Source organism: Peromyscus maniculatus, chromosome 6 (assembly GCF_049852395.1).
Source record: "Peromyscus maniculatus bairdii isolate BWxNUB_F1_BW_parent chromosome 6, HU_Pman_BW_mat_3.1, whole genome shotgun sequence".
Taxonomy (NCBI): Eukaryota; Metazoa; Chordata; class Mammalia; order Rodentia; family Cricetidae; genus Peromyscus; species Peromyscus maniculatus.
Window position 1 is genome coordinate 16,903,744 of NC_134857.1, and position 15,846 is coordinate 16,919,589.

Sequence of the window (15,846 nt, forward strand, 5' to 3'; positions counted from 1 at the left end):
AGGCTCTGAAAACAGCTGATGGAGTCTGCTCCAGCCTTGCCCTCTGATGATAATCATTTCTGATACCACCCAACTGTACCCAGGTTTCACTTTTGGGCCAGGCTACCAACTTTCCTGTGCTGTGCTCTGCCTCCTTGCTTGCAGTTCTAGGCAGGAATTGGGAGAATGATGCTGACTTCGTTTACTGCTTTCTGATAGCTCTACCTTCCAGGTACGGCAAGAGGTTTCTTCAGTCTGAAGGAAGTACCATGGCTCTGTGTTTGAAATCGCTGTGACACTTTCTGCCATTTCCTCCTCCCCCATCCCTTTGATCTTTCTCTTGCCCATGTGTTCCTACTTTGAGCCTGCTATCTCTAGGACCATGTTTGCCTTTGCCATGGACATAAAATCATGCACATAGATGTTTTGGAAGTCTCATGGCCATTACACCAGTTTCTTGGTAAGAGGTTTGCTATCTGGTCAAGATATCTTTAAAATGTATCTGCTGTACCTACCTAATTATTTCCCTGACTTAATCTACTTGATGGTATACAGAAATAAATTATTATTCTGTGTGATTTCTTAAGGCAACTAAGTAACCAGAATATTTTTAACTTGAATTATCCACTTATTTTATCAACATTATCATATTATGTTTTCTTCAGAGTGAGACCTAATAAGGAACATTATTGGAGAAGAAAGAACTCTAAGAAACTCCGCAATTCTTATCTCCTTATCAGATAAAGATAATTCTCCTTTAATGGGGGATTTTCAGCTGCCTAGTAGTGTATTTCAACTCTTGGGGGTGAGATATTCATTCATTGTCACACAGATGAATATTGCTTTCACATTAAGTAAAATAGAAGTTGATATAATCCAATCCCCAAAGCACATCTATATTATACAATCATACGTAAAAATAAAACATAACATATTTTTGCTATGATCAGAATAGAAGCTTTTTATGTCTTTTTTTACTCATGTGTTAATCATTATTATAGTCACTTGTAATATTTTACAGTGAACAGAGAGTACAGGACGTGGGAACCACATGTCAGTCTACTAAAAAGGGGCTATGAGGACTGTGGCATCTCACTTATCTGGTGAAGTCATTTAACTTACTAGGTCATTTTTCCTGTTACAGTTTAGTTAATACTATTAACATGTTCAGGACTGTGGAAAGTATGAGTCAAAACTACAAAGAAACTTGGATAACATATTACATCAATGTGTTGGAAGATGACTATTGTTCTATAAGAATGCCTGGATTTCTACTTATTTCACCAGTTCTAAATGAGATTTTCTCATATTCCTTGAATGTAAAGGAAGAGAAATGCAATCCAAATTATCTACTTAATGGTTGATTTTCTGAGAATGATGGCATGAGGTTTACATATTTTAGCTTTTACCTGACCTTTTCATATTATCCAGAATCTTTGCTCACATTAAATAGCTACTTAGTCATCTAGAAAATCAAATTTAGTTGGGCCAAATATTTTGTAATAAACCTGTCATGTAAACTAAAGTGGCCTCTGAAAACACTATCCGTGAAAATAACTATAATTATCAGTTGAGAATTATTCCCATGGAAATCAGTGGAACTTAGTGAGAATTATTTTATTTATTTATTTATTTTCAAAAACCCCTTCACTCACTAGATCCAGTCAGTGTCCTTTACTGAGCCATTCAATGGTGAGCCTCAGCTCTCATCATCAATCAGAAAGAAGATGTTGTAACCACCTCAGCCTTAAAAGATAACAGTGACACTCTGGGGTTTGTTAGGCACATCTTGCATGTAAGGGATATGGATGCTGAAAATCAATGGTCTGCCTTTTAATTAGTATTGCCTCTATAAAAACAAACAAATTATTATCTACTTGTGAACTACTTTATGAGCTCTCTCTCTCCAGAAGCAAATGTGTAATGATGTCAACATTTAGTAAATGAACATTAAATTATCCTTTAGTTTTTGAGGGAAAAAGGTAGCTTCTAGACATACTTTCATATAATAAAACATTCTAAGCAGGGGAGGCTATCATGGTTTCTTTGAAGATAAGCTGCAAGCTGCATAAATAGTAGATATTGATTTTAAATAGCCGTCTACCTTGAAGTTTATTCACATAATTTGCCTTGCCTAACTCTTGTTTATTTTCCCATCTGTAGCCATATGTATAAGTGCCACCATGGGTCATTAATAACTGACCAAGGTAGGCAGACATTTTCAAATAGAACCTTGGCAGCCAATTTAACTAATATATGTGTACTGAGCTGTGTTTAGAAGATTTAACTCAGTGTGTACAAACAAAATCAAGGTGTTATAGAACAAAAAAGACCCTTGGGATTATGGGTGCCAAAGCTATTGTTGGGGCTCTCATATATGAATGTATAGATGTTTGTGTAGTGTATGTAGGTAAATAGTAATAAATAAAATATAAATTGTTTTATGAAAATTGAATTTAAAATATTAAATTAATTTTAAATGTTTCTCTACAACTTGCTAATTTCATGTATTAACCACTCATGGCCATCTATGTGTCTATCCATCTCTGTAACATCTGTGATCATCTACAATTCTCATTATTGTCCAAAATATCTAGTGAGGTATAATAAACAACAGAGCAGGAAATCTAGCAATGTTGATCCCCAAAGCTCAAAAAAAAAATTACAGGTATTAGTATGTTTGTCAGCAGATGTCAAGACCTTAACCAGTTCTCATAGGGGAGCACTACAGTTCAGTTCGTGAGAGAATATGAAGTAATAATAACTGCAGCCAGATAGCAGAAGATCTGGCATTTCTGTTTACTGCAGTAAGCTTTCAGAAATTCAAGGAAAAAACTCAAGACCGAGGGAGTAAGGGGCAAAGTAGGAAAAACACTGGGATTACAGAACAGGGAATAATCCTGACAAAGATAATTTGCATTCATCATCTCCCTCCACTAGAGTACACTTCTCTTGTTTGATTGACTCTCTTGTTCATCCTTTAGAAACTTCCCTTATTGGAGGCTTCCAGGACTCTACAAGCTGAATTAGGTTTGTCTTATGAGCTCCATTAGCTCTTGATGTATAACAAACCCCAAACTGAATGTTCTCAACAAGTACTACTCATTGCACTCATTGTTCTGTGAGTTCCAGTTTCGCTGAAGCTCAGCTGTGTTAATCTGCTTGTCCCTGCCAGGCTCCCTCTCATCTCAGCTCTACAATCATGCATCATTCATTCGATGCTCAGCTTGTGCTTTATCTTGATCCTGATTGTTCCTAAATGGTCTCATTTACGTATCTTGAGTTGACTGTGAAATGGGTAATTGCAAGTCCCTTGTGCTGTCTCCCATTCTCCAGGAAGTAATCTAGCAGTCTCCGGGGTTTTCTGGTGGTTTCAATTTTAAGTAAACTTCATTGCACAAATAATTTTCAATTTCTTGTATTATATTTTTCTGAGGGTCTATTGACCAAATGTGGGCACATCATCTACCTAACTTACATCCTCAATAGGATAATTTGCAGTACCATATTTCAAGATTATGAATAGAGTCAGAGAAAGTATTGGTAGATATTTTCAAAACATACTAAGGATCTTCTCATAGTTCTAGATTTCTCAAGGCATATGATATTTATATCATCTGTTTCCTTATTTTTAAACTCCATTATCTCTGCATATAAGACCTCAACTATTCTACAAATAGAGACTACATCTATTGTTCATGCATTCTAATTTAACTGCTAAGTTGACAATCTGCATGACAGCTGGTCCTTCATTATTAGTCATTGATACACAAATGCATGAATCAGAACCAGGGCATAAAATTGGGGTTTGAATTGCAGCTATGGTGACCCATAATATCAGAATACAACTCACAAATGCTTGAAATTTTTCCTTTTGATGGTTTTTCAGTTTATGTAAGAGAAGGCTGTTTCATTCTTGGTGAATCTGCTTACAGTTTGGTTATAGTTGGAAGTGAGTACCATCTGAGTGTAAAGGAAGTGGAGAACACTAATGACAAACAGCTTTATATACCCTCTACAAATAACATCAGTTGATGGTATCACTACTCCAACACAAAATTGTATAGGCTGAAAATACTCATATTAGCTTCTTTTGTTAAAGATTTTATTGGGGGAAATTTTTTAAAATTTATATTATGGTTTTGCTTTTACAGTTTCACATACACATGCCTTGCATACTGACTCTCTCATCCCTCATCCCTGTACACCCTCCTATCCTACCATGAATTTCTCTATCAAGTTCATGATTATTGGTTTTGTTTTGTGACCTACCAGTATTATTCATGATCAATGTGACCCTGGGTTGAAGCTATTCATCAAAGCTGGTGGGCTCAGAAGTGAATACACAGCTAAAGAGAATAATTCTCCTTCTCCGAGAATTTATTGATAACCAATAATGCCAAAGTAAAGGGTGGGAGCCACATAGGTCCCTCCTCCTTCCTTGGCTTATTGTTGACAGGGCTGGTCTTGTTGGGGCCCAGGGAAGGTAATGACAATGATGCAGATTAGTAATTCCAGTCGTTGAATTGAGTCTAATGCCTTTAATGTCTGTTTTTAAAATATAAAATTAATTACTTTTTTTCAGAGTCAGACTGAGACATACAGTTTTGTCTATAATAATTAAACTGATTAAATGTCCCAATTTTTAAGCAAATGAGAATTTTATGTTGTGTATTTCAGCAAATGTTGAGCATCCACTTTGATATCAATAATCAGATTCAAATGGTGACAAGTTTCTCACCTGGGCATGTGCTTCTATAAGAACTCATATATGGAGACTAATGAGATGGATCAGTGGTTTAGTGTACTAACTGTATAGTCATGAGGGCTAATGTTCAGATGCCAACACCCATATAACAAGCCAAATGTCCCCCACAGAGCTGTAAGCACAGTCTCAAATTGCCGTATACTGTGTATTATTGGGTTTTGCTGGCTTGTTGCATAGTCAAGAAACATGAGCTTCTGGTTCAAGGAGAGACCCTGTCTCAAAGAAACAGGCAGAGAGTGGTAAAGAAAGGCGCCTGCTCTCTGCTTGTCACCTCTTCATTGAAGGTGGGTGCATCTGCACACACAAGGCCATAAATATATAAATATATAAATAAATCAATCTTAAAAAATGAATATTATTCAAAATGACAACAGTAATTCTGGTTACCAATCCAGATGGTGCATCTGCTTTGATGAAGAACCAGATAATGTTTCTGTTCCTGTGATACCTGAAACACTTTATCCAGCATGAACATGAATATTAGTTAAAATTTCCTTTGTCATCAGATAATTTATTATCATATATTAACATATATGAGAGTAATGGTATATATATATATATATATGTATATATATATATATATATATGTATGTATGTATGTATTTTTGAAACAAGGTTTCTCTATACAGTCCCAGTTGTCCTGGATTTTGACATGTAGATCAGGCTGGACTCAAACACACAGAAATATGCCTGCCTCTGCTTCCCACGTGCTGGGGTTAAAGGCATGTGCTATCATACCTAGCTATAATTTTAATCTTAAAATATAAAACTTAAATTATCAATATTTTCATCAAAGGTCTGCTGGCTATAGTAGAGTCAACTTTTGATAGACTTAATAATGATAAGGATTTAAAATATTCTTAGCAATTGTAATCTTGACTTCTTTTTGGTTTTATTCAGAGAAATAATTTCTGTTTATAAACTAACTTGTCTTACTTGAAAACTTTAATTCTTATTCTTATACTTCTGTTTGGATGTAAATATAACATCTTATTTGCCAACTATAAAAGCTTTTTTTGAAAGGTCAAACAGAAATTTCAGCTCTCCAAATGAAACAACCTGAAAATACAAATCACTTTCATTATTGTTCAGTTAATGTGTATCCCACTAGTTGATACTATATTTTAAAATGTAGAGTTGTTACTAAATACTGTTATTGAATTATTTTTGAAGATGGAATTAATACATTTAATGGGTCATGAACTATGAAGATAAATGCTTGAAATATGTTTTACCTTGGCTTTCAATTAACCAGACAATGAAATTATGTAGTGTGGAAGAGATACAAGCTCAAACTTAAGTCCTCATAACCTTTAATATTTCCAATGCCATAAAAATCCAAACTCCACATCTTATCTGAGATTAGGCAGTGTCTTAATTGTGAGCACTTATGAATCAAATACAAATTACAAGTTACCTATTTCTAATTTTCAATGGCATAGAATAAACTGTCTTATTCCATCAGAGAATAATCAGGCATAGCAAAGAATAATCAGACTAAAGCAAGACAATTACCAGATCCTAGGACTCCATGTCTGGTATCTGGATCTACTGATGAAATTGATTAAACTCTAAAGAACCAAGATATTTGCACTTCTTTAACTCTACCACTCACACCACACACACCTCTCCCCTCTGATAGCTATACTCCATGCCCATAGCTCTACTTAGCAGATGTCTCAACAGTCCAAATATCTCCAACATACCAGAGTTTCCTCTACAACCTGAGCTTCCCTTTCAAAGCTTCACACAAGGCCTCCTTTTAGGATCTCTGATGCTGCAATACATTGGCCTCAGCCACTCAAAAAAACTACAGAGCAAAACTCCAGTACTCACTGAATCTTGTGTCTTTCACACTTCCAAAACAAATACCACATTGACAATACTGCCAAATTCTTCTACCATGTCCAAGTATAGTGTAATTAACTTGGAAAACAGTCATTAAAATTTTGTTAGGCCTTGTAGAAACAGTGTTCTAGGCAGCTACATTTGAGGAGGAGCAAATCTCTTCTCTGAATTATCAGTTCATTGCTCCCCGCTTTCATATAAATTTGTGTCTTTATAAGTTGGTGCCTATGGGGGTAGAATCTTGCCCTCAAGGTACCTTTATTATTATTCCACTGTCAAGAGTCAAGTTTCTCTTTAATGGTGTTGATTTCTTTAACAGCTACAGCTGTTGTCATCTATATTCAGTATCACAAATTTAAGGTTGATCCCATACATTTCTTCTGTCAGGAAAATTAATTCATTATTTTTAAATTCATATATGACTCAAGTCCTTGGGGCACAGGAAAAATGAAGCCAGATTCTTTTTCAAAATATCACATTGATGCCTAGCTCTTTAGAGAGATCTTATTCCCCTCTGAGACTGCATAAGTTGACCTCCATTCAACAGTTCCCTCATCACCCTCATCTTCTAAGCTCTCACCTGAACTTACTGCATTCTGATTATAGAATCCGAGGACTTTCTGAAACAAAGTCCCAAACACCATATTCCTTCCGAAGAATAATTTCAAAGGCCTAAGGACCACACAGTCAGATTGGTGACAGGCATAGCCTTACTTCTGAGTGCTGTATTTGTCTTAGTTTCTTTTCTGTTGTTGTGATAAAGTATTCTGAAATAGGCAATTTAAGAGAAAAAAGGATTAATTTGGCTCACAATTACAGAGTACAAGCCATCACAGGGAGGAAGTCAAGGTGGCAGATGGTGGAAGCAACTAGTTACATCACATCTTCAAGAAATGAAGAATGGTAAGTGTAAGTGCTGGTTGCTGGTCAGCTCTCTTGCTCCACTTATATAGTCTAGGGTCGTGGCCAGGGAACTCAGCCACTCACAGTGAAGGAGTTTCCCATCCCCACTATTGCAATCAATATAACCCCCATAGGTATGGCCAGAGGCTCATCTCCTTGTGATTCTAGATTCTGCAAGGTTGGTAATTATCACTATTCATCACAACTGGAAGTGAGGCTGAATCTGAGTTTGGAATAAAAGGAAAGGAGGGGAAAATACATCTGATATGCCTGACAAAAGCAGGATTAAAAATTCTAGTTCAAATAAATGAGTTTGGATACTTCACTATTGCTGCTGAGCTGAGCTAGTCAAGAGAGGGTTAGCCCTTTTGCATACAGGAGGTAAGAATATGGAGAAAGGCTATCTTTATTCATCAAAAGTGAGCAAAAGCAAACTTGACAATTGTGTTCCTGTGGGTGTGTTAAATGATTAAGACCTAGAGCAAGAACAAGGGGTCAGATTGAGTTTAAAGAGGGAAAGGAGCATGCAATTTTGCAGAGCTTCTAAGTGAGCTAAGAGTTAGGGTTGTAAGAAGCCATTAGAGAGTTTCCCTGTGGTAAAATTTATCTATATTCTGCAAAGAGAAAGTTACTTCTGGCGTGAAAATAGATTTCTTAAAGATAAAATTATAGGAACATGACTCAATACAAAACAAGATTTGACTTATACCAGTGTTATTCTCCCTCAGTAATCATTTTAGTGTTTAGGTCAAAATTTGATTTAGCATAGTTAGCAAATCCTTTTTATTCCTACTGCTATGAAGAATACCACATCTCTGCAAAGAAAAAGCAGCCCAAGGGAAGCAAAATGAGACCATCTATGTCACATAGCAAGAAATATCAAGAGACCAAATGAGTATCAGATGGCAAGATGGCAATATATATATATATATATATATATATATATATATATATATATATATATATATATATATGGTTTGCAATTATGGTGATTCCAAATAGATTATATCCTCTTAGCTTCCAATTAAGAAGGTACACAAAATATTTACATTCAAAATTTCATGTCGTTGTCTACTTTATAGCCACAGCCTAAGACTTCAGGTATATTTTTCCTAGTAGAAAATACAATATATATGTATGTATAATTAACCTTTCCAATCTTGAAACAGATGATTTAAATGAAATGTTTTGTGTCTTTAAAAAATTAGTGACAAATCCAAATTCCTTTTTTTGTCATGTTTGTGGCTTTTGTAAATTATCTAAGCCTACTGATTCTATTTTTATTCATCTATAGAATTGAAATAATGATGATCTCATATACTCTATAGGATTACTGTAGAAAATAAATAATATTATTATTTTTAAAGTGCTAGAGTGATATGTAAGCAATAAATAGTGTTCCCAAGTTTGGTTTAATATAAATATTCAAAGAGCAGGTAACAGACGGACAACCCAAAATTTATTCAACTTTGGTTTTCTAAAGTGTTCTTTAGGTTTCTGTAAATGTCAAAGCATTTTAAGTGTTCTTACTTAAAGATGATTTTTAACAAAATCTCATGCTCTTTTCTCTCTCTCTCTCTCTCTCTCTCTCTCTCTCTCTCTCTCTCTCTCTCTCTCTCTCCACACATTTTGGAAAGCCATGAGTTAGTATTGCTGTGGAATGAAAAGATTGCTTTTTGAATATTGAAATGATAGCAGAAATCATCTACCTTTTAGATATTCTATATTAAATATGATTTATCTGGGATTGATTTACTTAATATAGTTAAAAACATAATGACAAAACACAGGTACGTAGAGACTGTTCCCATTTATCATTCTCAGTACCTTAAAGCCAGAAACAGTATAGCCTAGAAGCAGACACCAGGGTACCCCTTCACTCTGTCTCTATTCTTTATCCAATCAATAGGTTATGATCTAATATCACAATTCATTCTGAAGCTGAATGTGGGTCACATTTAGCTAGTATAACATCCCATAGGCTAGCCTGCATCCTATGCTTATGGCATCCATCATTCATTGAGAAGTTCTTCATTTCAGTCACAAGATTGCTTAGATATCCTTTCTCTACTTCAGTAGTAAGACCAGTCATTTATTAGAAAAAAAAAAAGAGAGTAGTTTATTGGTTGTTTATAGGAGAACATCTCTAGAAACAAAGACCTAGGCTGATCTAGTGCTCAGTGTACTTGTATGGATTCATACCATTGTTGTGGTAAAATACATGGCTTAATCTCTCCCTCTCTGTCTGTCTCCCATACACATGCTCTCTAGGCATGCATACATATATACATACATGTCCATCCTCAATTCTCTGTCAAACTTATTTTTTTATGTATTGGAAGACATAAGGTCCCTTCTAGTGTGCCTCCAATGCCAGGACATTACCTCTTCCCCACTCCATGTTTGTGCTTTCATTCTCCACCAAAGAAAAATCCAGATTGCCTATCATCAACTCAGAAAATTACCAGTTCAGATTTTCCACTTAGTTTATGTCATGAGCATGCCAGGCCCTCCTGCCACTCCATGAAGAAGTATGCCTGGTGGGGACACTCACCACGGCACCCCTGTGCTGTCTCCATTGCCATTTTGGAGCCAAGTTCAAATGACAGCCTTACAAAAATGGCTGTCACAGGAATGTCTCTAAAGCCCTATTACCAAGCTGCCACATTCACATATTAGGCCTGACCTTTTCAATGACTTTTGAGTGGAATAAAGAAATAAAGGAAGGAAGGAAGGGAGGGAGGGAGGGAGGGAGGGAGGGAGGGAGGGAGGAAGGAAGGAAGGAGAGAAGGAAGGAAGGAAGGAAGGAAGAAAGGGAGGAAGAAAGGAAGGAGAGAAGGAAGGAAGGAAGGGAGGAAGAAAGGAAGAGAGGAATAAAAGAAAAGAAGAAGGAACAATATATGACACCTGCATATTGTCAGTTATAAAAACTGTAAAAGAAATTAGTGAAAAAAATTACTTAAAGATGCATTTATAATAGTTAAAATCATATAAATTTTATTTAAATTCTCAACTAAAAATTAACAAATTAACAATATTGTTAGTTAGTTTAGGTATTCATGATTGATTGGCCCTGCTGGTATTTTGCTGACTTAAAAAAATATTTTTGATCTATTTTAAATTCTTTTTCCAAAGAAGCTCATGTTTTTTCCATGTTTTTTTTTATTTTTCATTTATTGAAAATAGATTATTTCCTTATATAATATATCCTGATTATACTTTCCACTCCCTGTACCCTCCCAGTTTCTCTTTTACTCCATCCAGATCTACTCATTTTCTATCACCCATTAGAAAAGGACAGCCTTTCAAGAGAAAATAACAAAATGTAACAAAATAAAATATAAGACAAAACAGAAACAATTGCATTGATGTTGAACAAGGAAAACCAACAGAAAGAAAAGAGCCCAAGGGAAGGCACAAAGTCAGAAACCCACTCATTCATATACTCAGGAGTCCCATAAAAACACTAAACTGAAAGATGCACACATGCAGGAACTGTGCAGACCATTGTAGGCCCTGTGCATGCTGCTTCAGTCTCTGTGGTTCATATGAGCTTTGTGCATGTTGATTTAGAGGGAGTTGTTCTCCTGGTATATTCTACCACTCTGGCTCTTTCTTTCTACATCCTCTTCAGGGGGTTCATTGAGCTATGAGGGGAGGAATTTAATGAAGACATTGTATATGTGATGTGTTCCCAAGATCTCTCTCTCTCTCATATCTAAATGTGGGTCCCTATATGCATTTCCATCTATTGCAGAAAGAAATTTATCTGATGATTGCAAAATAAAGCACTGATCTATGAGCATAGCAGAATATCATTAAGGGTCATTCTATTACTCATTTTTTTCACAATAGTATTTGGTTTTACCCTAACTCTCTGGGCTATCTAATCCTGAATTCTTGGTCACCCAAGTCATGTATTGATTCCATTTCAAGGAATGGGTCTTAAGTTAAATCAAATGTTGCTTGGTTACTCTTACAAGCTTTATTCCACCATTGCCCTAGCATACTTACAGGCAGGACAACATTGTAGATTAAAGGTTTTGGGGCAGGGTTGGTGTATATATTTTTCTTTTTGTAGACTGTAGAGTACCTTCCTGTACCAAAGACACTAGAAATTAGTGATAAAGGCTCTTTGTAGATACCAGGTAAATATCTGCATATTCAATCTCTAATCAGGGTGTTGTCTTCAGAAATGGTGCCACGTTGTCAGTTTACAGAATATACCTACTCTTGGAAACAGTCAGGAATCTGGAGGAGGGTTTCCAAGGACCCCTGTGTCCAACAACTCAATTGTATATAACCCAGCAGGAGTATGGGAAGCTTTCTTTGGTGACAAGAAATCATTAGAATCACCTTCATATGATTTAGTTTCCACTGCACTAGATTTCCATGCCTCCCCTCAAATGCCCCTCAATTCTCATTGTCTCTCACCAGATTCCCTCTCTTTTCCCCATCTCCCCTCCCACCTCCCATCTGATATTCCTGTTCCCATCTCTCCCACCGCCAATTCACCCATAAAATCTTTTCTATTTCCTCCTCTCAGGGAGATCCCTTAGGCATAAAATGTTCCTCCTCTAGTCACTTTCTCTATACCTAGTATCATTGGATCTACAAATTGTAGCTTGTTTATCACTCATTTGAAGGCTAACATGCATGTATAAACAAAAAAAAAATACCATATTTATTTTTCTGGGTCTGAGTTACCTCACTCTGGATTTTTTCCAGTTTTATTCATTTGCCTACAAATTTCATGATGTCATTTTATTAAACAGCTGAGAAAAACTCTATTCTATAATTGTATTACATTTTCATTATCCATTCTTCTGTTGAGGGACATGTAGGTTGTTTCCATTTTCTGGCTATAATGAATACCGCAGCAATGAACATGACTGATCAAGTTTCCCTGTGGTATCATGGAGCATCCTTTGGGTATATACCAAAGATTGATATAGCTGGATCTTTAGGTAAATTCATTTCCATCTTTCTGAGAAATCACCAACTGATTTACATAGTGGCTATACAAGTTTTTACTCACATTAGGAGGAGTGTTCCTCTTATTCCACATCCTTGCCTACATAAGTTATCACTTGTGTTATTGATCTTAGCCAATCTGACAGGAGTAAGATGAAATCCCAAAATAATATCAAGTTGCATGCCCCTGATGATTAAAAAGTTAAACATTTATTTCTTTAAGTGTTTCTCAGCCATTTGAGTTTCCTCTATTGAGAATTCTCTGTTTAGATCACTATCACACTTTAAAATTTCATTATTTTTCATATTTAGTTTCAAGAATTCTTAAATATTTTATATAGTATCCCTCTGTAGGATGTGTAATTGGTAAAACAAAATCCATTTCTGTAGGTTCCCACACTGTCTGGATGATGGTGTTCTTACTCTTACACAAGCTTTTCAGTTTCATGATGTACTGCTAAGGAATAATCCTTCTATATACTGTGTAATGTATGTCATGATTGGTTTAATAAAGAAGCTGGACAGAATAAGGTTATGTGGAAAAACCAGACTAAGGACACTGGGAAGAAGAAGGGCAGAGTCAGAGGAGTTGCCAGAGAAACATGGATAGGAAAGAGGAGATGCAGGATAAAAAAGAGGTAATACCATGTGGTAGAATGTAGATAAAAGTAGGTTAATTTAAGTTATACAAGTTACCAAGTAACAAGCCTGAGCTATGGGCTGAGCATTTATAATCAATATTAAGTTTCCATATTGATTATTTGAGAACTGATGGGCTGGTAAGAAAAGTCCACCTACAAGGTAACATTTATTAAGGGTTAATCTTACTGCCTGCACTAACAGTGTTCTGTTTAGAAGTTTTCTCTTGTGCCAGTTCAAGGTTATTTCCCACTTTCAGGTTTATCATCAGATTATATCAGGTACAGTGTATCTTATTTTATATTGAGTTTTTTTATCCATTTGGAGTTGAGTTTGGTGCAGGTTAATAAATATGGATCTATTTTCCTTCTACATACAGAAATTCAGTTAACCTAGCACCATTTGATAAAGATGCTGTCCTTTTTTTGACATGTATTTTTGGCCTCTTTATTTAAAAAAAATCAGATGTTCATAAGGTGTGTGGATTTATGTCTCAGTCTTCAATTCAATTTCATTGCTCAACATGTCTGTTTGTATGATAATACCTTGCTTATTACTATAGCTTTGTAGTAGCTCTTATCCTCCTTTATCATGTAAAGGTATATTCCCTGTATTCCTAATCTCTTCAGGACTTTTATCATGAATCAGTGCTGTATTTTGTCATAAGCCTTTTCTGCATCTACTGAGATGATTATGTAATTTTTGTCTTTCCATTTGTTTATATGATTAATTGCAATTATTGATTTTTGTATATTGTACTATCCTTGTGTCTCTGGGATGAAGCCTTACTTGATTATAGTGGATGATATTTTTATGTGTTCTTGCATTCAATTTGCAAGTATTCTATGGAGTATTTTTGAAACTATGTTCATCAGGGGAATTGGTCTAGTATTCTTTTTTGTCATTAGGTCTTAATGTGGTTTTGATATCAGGGAAACTGTGGCTTCGTAAAATGAATTGGGCAATGTTTCTTCTGTTTTTATTTTGTGGAATAATTTGAGGTGTACTGGAGTTAACTCTACTTTGAAAATCTGGTAGAATTCTGTGCTGAAACTATCTGATCCTGGGATTTTTCTTGGTTGGGAGACTTTTAATGAACACTTCTATTTCACTAGGGCTTACAGGTCTATTTAAATTACTTATCTGATCTTGATTTAACTTTGGTATGTGGTAGCTATCAAGAACATTATCCATTTTTTTTTTTTAGGTATTCCAATTTGGAAGAATACAAGTTTTTAAAGTATGCCCTAGTCATTCTCTGGATTTCCTCAGTATCTGTTGTTATGTTACCCTTTTCAAATTTGGTTTTTATTAATTTGGATATTGTCTCTCTGCTTATCAGTGAATTTGACTGTTTGAAATATTATTGAATTTCTCAAAGAATCAATTCTTTGTTTTGTTGTTTTTTTTCTATTGTTCTCTTTGTTTCTATTTTATTAATTTCAGCCCTGAATTTGATCATTTCTTGCTATCTACTCCTTTTGTGTGTGATTTATTCTTTTTGTCTTTGGGCTCTTAGGTGTGGTCTTAAGTTGATAGTATAAGATCTCTCCCGTTTATTTTTTATGTTGGTGCTCAGTGCTATGAGCTTACCTCTCAAAATAGTCGTCATTGTATCTCATAAGTTTGTGTATGTTGTGTATTCATTTTCATTCTATTGTAGAAATTATTCAATTTCTTTCTTTATATATCTTGACTAATTTTTCATTCAGTACAGAATTGTTCAATTTTTATGAGCTTGTAACTTTCTGTTGTTTCTCCCATTTATATCCAGCTTTACTCCATGATAATCTTATTGGATGCAGGGAGTTAGTTTCATTTTCTTGAATCTGTTGGTACTTGTTTTGTTTTCAAGTATGTCATAAATTTTGGGAAAAGGTCCATGAAATGCAAAGAGGAAGGTATATTCCATTGTGTTTGAGAGAAATGTTCCTTAAATATCTATTAGGTTCATTTGGTTTATAACTTCAGTTAGCACCAGTGTTTCTCTGAGTAGTTTTTGTCTCAATGAATTATTGATTGGTGAGAGTGGGGAGGTGAAATCTCCTACTATCATTGTGTGTGGGTCAATATGAGATTTATCCCTTAGTACTATTTCTATTACAAACTTGAGTGCCCTTGTGTTTGAGGGACAGATGTTAAGACTTGAAATGTCATCGTGATGGATTTTTCCTATGATGAGTATGTAGTGTCCTTCCTACCACTTCCGATTTGTTTTTAGTTGAAGTCTATTTTTTTAAGATATTAAAATGCCTAGACGAGCTTGCTTTTAAGTCTATTTGCTTGGAATGTTGTGTTGCAACCAACCCCTTAACCTGAGGTAATGTCTATCCTTGATATTGAGGTATGGCTCCTGGATGCAGCAGAAGGATGGATCCTGTTTTCCCAAATATTCTGTTAGTCTGTGCCCTTTCATTGGGGAATTGCAACCATTGATTTTTGACAAATATCAATAACCAGTGACTGATGCTTCCTGATATTTTGTTGTTGATGGTGGTGGTGGTGATGGTGTGTGTGTGTGTGTGTGTGTGTGTGTGTGTGTGTGTGTGTGTGTGTGTGTGTGCTTCCCTTCTTTTGAATTGGCTGATCTGAGATTATTTATTCCCTGTGTCTTCATGTTTGTAGCTAGCCTCTTATTGGTTGGAGTTTTTCATTTAGTATTGCTGTAGGGCTGTATTTTTTATAAATATTTCTTAAATTTGGATTTATCATGGAATATTTTATTCTCACCATTG

General features: G+C 35.3%; 1 pseudogene; it reads right to left on the minus strand.

The window, feature by feature from the left end:
* Positions 1-14,723, minus strand: part of LOC121830391 (structural maintenance of chromosomes protein 6 pseudogene) — a 65,885-nt pseudogene extending 51,162 nt beyond the window's left edge.
* Between the last annotated feature and the right edge of the window lie 1,123 nt (positions 14,724-15,846).